General features: G+C 39.6%; 1 long non-coding RNA gene across 1 annotated transcript; it reads left to right on the top strand.

The window, feature by feature from the left end:
- Window positions 1-1292: 1292 nt before the first annotated feature.
- LOC134320937 (uncharacterized) lies at window positions 1293-2279 on the top strand. The gene is made up of 3 exons (XR_010013752.1): window positions 1293-1394; window positions 1931-2086; window positions 2193-2279. It is a non-coding gene; the product is annotated as an uncharacterized LOC134320937 (long non-coding RNA).
- The last annotated feature ends 1598 nt before the right edge of the window (window positions 2280-3877 follow it).

Raw genomic sequence — 3877 nt, 5'->3', positions numbered from 1 at the left:
GGGTAGTGTCCAACAACGAGTTTCTGGTGGCTAGGCAGCCCATTTAACCCTGGCCGAGCTCAACCCAAAAAGGCAACGTGGGAGGATGTTGTGGACCCACTACCCGCAAGATCCAGATTAAGGGTGTGGTGCAGTGTTTGTTGGGCACAGTGTGGGGGAAGGGGCCCCTGGCAGAAACATCTGGGTTTTTTGCTTGCCCTATTGCCACCATGACCCTAAAAGGATAAGTGGAGTAGTTGATGATGTTTTATGATTTGACTACAAAATAAAAGCCTGGGCTAGAATCAGTTTAAAAATGAGAAACCTGACATCCTATTCAATACATGGTTGTTTCAATACAATAAAAATAAATAAATAAAATAAAAAATCTGATTAACCTAAAATAATAAGTAATTATGCTTTAACCTAATCAGAGTTATCCTGGGTGACAACAGCAGTCAGAGGATAACTTTCCAAAATGGACTTCCTGAATCTATTAAAGAACTTGTTGATGAGGTACAAAGACAGTGTGAAGTTCACTTTAATTTTAGGCTTCAATTTATGGATGCACTATTTGGAAATGAGTTTATGAACCTTACTTCAATTGATGAAGTACAGGATAGAGGGACAATCAGAGTAATTCCCATAAGTGACGCTTCAGCTCCCCACTGTGCTAATATCTCTTTTACCTCAGCTACTGCCCATCGCTCGGTTGATGAATCCTCATCTCTGTCTAGTGTTGACACAGATATACTCTCTTCACCAGTCATCGTCATCAAGCTCTCGGTCATTTTGGCCTAAAATCTTTCATGTTCCTAAGTTTTGTTATGATGCAGAGTTAACACTTCATCAGGGCAATGCAGCTTACAAGGAAAATGGTACATTGCTTATTCCAGATCCAAAACTGAAGTCAAACATTCCTGACGGCCTGGTGCAAGAAATAGTTACGTTTATGTCACTGATAAAGAGTTTAACACTGTTGGAGAGGCCCTCATCTCAAAGCATCCTTGCCTGACTGAGAAAGGCTCCCTCACTGGATTTGCTGGATGGAAAGCTAGCTTGAAGAATAAACTGGCAATCTACCGCACTCACTTGAGAAAGCTTGGGTGTCCAGAGGTGACAATAAACTCTCTTAAGCACAAACCAGAGGGCAAATCAAGTGCTGCTTTTGGCATAAAAAACCTAGGAGGTCTGAAGTGAACTACTGTCCCTCCTATCCTGCTGGAGAATCTGTTAAGAGCCTTGAGAGTGTGATAGTTGAGCTTCTTTCAGATGTTAAGAAGAAGAACAACAGGGAAGTACTGAGAATGAAAATGGAAAAGACATTTGCATACAGGAGACATGAAGTGGTTCGTGATACACCAATGATACAAGACTTTCAGGCAAGATGGCCAGCACTCTTTGACGTAAGCGAGGTATGTAATTTATAACATTCTACACACAGAGATGTTATGAACAAGCTAAAACAAAAGCTGTTTGTATGAAGCCTAACTGTTGAGCTTTGCCACAAAGCTAAACATTTGGCATATTTTTGTAAAATTATCTGCTGGCTGCTTGACGGCCCCCCTTAGTTTTAGACAAATTATCGTCATTATGTAGTCCGCTTATGTGCCCAACAAACATGTGGCCAACAAACACTGCACCACACCCTTACTTTGGATTTTTTGGGTAGTGGGTCCACAAGATCCTCCCATGTTGCCTTTTTGGGCTGAGCTTGACCAGGTTATGTGGGCTGCCTATAGCCACCAGGAACTCCCCGTCGTACACTACCCCCAGGCCAAGCTCCAGAGGTCATAATACTAATTATTTGTGAACTTTGGAACTGCTGTACAAATTAAACTTAAGCTTCCTCTTGCTTATAGTAAATAAACGGGTGACAAACGTTTTCATTGTATTTCTTTCCAAATTCCTGCTTCACAGCACATTTATGTCTAATCATTCTTGTTTTTAGATAAATGCTGAATTTAAGCGGATTACCACCATGCCCCTTCAGTCCAGATTTCTCTCTCAGTTAGATGTGCACTCTGAGAAACTGATGGTTCTGTTTAAAAAAAGAGGAGGACAAATAGGCAAACACCTAGAGAGCATCATAGCACCCATGGCTCAAGTAAGAATGCTTCCTTGAAAAAAGTACTGCTTTGTTGATGTAGCATTTGATTAAAAGGAAAAAGACTTTAAGCAAACAACTTGCTCTGCTTATTCCCTTTGAATAGAATGATGATGTTGATTTAGGACGAGAATGTATCATCAAGGCAATTTGTGTGTACCTCAACGAGGATCCAGAAAACCTCTTTAGAGAGTATGTGGTGAGTACTATTTTTGAGGTTCAGATGCCCAGATATTATCTTTAATATTTTGTAAACTTTACAATGTCTATTTATTGAAATTCTATATCAGCCAAGTCAGATATCAATATTGTAATGATGGGGCTGTGACAGTATGGATTTTTACTATGGTGAAAAAGCAAAATATGCCTGCTCTTTGGCAATTTATTGCCAGTGACTTGTTAGCATGTAAATGAATATGGGTAATAAAATACAGTAAATAGAATAATAATTCTGATGAGAATATTGCAGTTGAAATCCATTTTGGGGCCCAGTGCGATCATTCACAAAAATGTGTAGGCTGATTTTATTATTACTTTATGTTATTTATTTATGTAATTTAGATGGATTGGGGTGTTGAGTCACTTATTAAATCTCATCTTTAGATTTTGATTGATCCTGTTTTTCTGAGAGCCGGTATGTCTCAGATGGGCGGGGCAGCCTGTTATATAGTAAGAACCTGTTCTTTTTTGTTCTGAAAATTTTTGTTTATATTCCACATGAAATTTAAAACAATTATTTATTTATTTGTTAAATAATCTTTATTATATCTTGTTTTTACCTAGAACAACAGTTTAATAATATTCTACTTTATCTTTGATTCGTTTGTATACATTAAATGTGATATTTCACATAGATTTTACCACAATTCTACCTTACTGGTACTTCTATATATTTTTTTACTGGCACAGTAGGTAGTGTGGGTGCCACTCAGCTCCCGGGTACAGGTAGCCTGGGTTTGAACCCTGCATCACACACTCTTTGGTAATAAGAGGAGTATTTGTGCAGGGCTTCTGTGTTATTTTGTTCCTTCAGGTCGTTTATTCCTTGTGTTATTTTATAAATATAAATGAATATTAAAATGTTGTATTTATTTTACGTTTCACTGGGGTTCATAGCTGTACTGGTGTAACTCAGACTCACTGGATCATAAATAACATCCTGAATATGTTTATTACAGCTCTGTGTGTTTGTTGGGTGGAAACGATTCAGATTCGTTCTTCAGATGCCTGGACAGATCAGGATCACAATTCCTAATATACACCGATCAGCCATAACATTAAAACCACCTCCTGGTTTCTTCCTGGCTCCACTTACCATATAGAAGCACTTTGTAGTTCTACAATTACTGACTGTAGTCCATCTGTTCCTCTGCATACTTTTTAAACCTGCTTTCATGCTGTTGATGATCCAGGACCCCCACAGAGCAGGTATTATTTAGGTGGTGGATGATCTCAGCAGGATCTCAGCACTGCAGTGACACTGACATGGTGCTGGTGTGTTAGTGTGTGTTGTGCTGGTAGGAGCGGATCAGACACAGCAGCGCTGCTGGAGTTTTTAAATACCGTGTCCACTCACTGTCCACTCTATTAGACACTAGTTGGTCCACCATGTAGATGTAAAGTCAGAGACGATCGCTCATCTATTGCTGCTGTTTGAGTCGGTCATCTTCTAGACCTTCATCAGCGGTCACAGGACGCTGCACACGGGGCGCTGTTGGCTGGATATATTTGGTTGATGGACTATTCTCAGTCCATCAGTGACAGTGAGGTGTTTAAAAACTCCAGCAGCGC

Source organism: Trichomycterus rosablanca, chromosome 9 (assembly GCF_030014385.1).
Source record: "Trichomycterus rosablanca isolate fTriRos1 chromosome 9, fTriRos1.hap1, whole genome shotgun sequence".
Lineage (NCBI taxonomy): Eukaryota > Metazoa > Chordata > Actinopteri > Siluriformes > Trichomycteridae > Trichomycterus > Trichomycterus rosablanca.
This window is presented reverse-complemented; position numbering and strand designations above follow the sequence as displayed.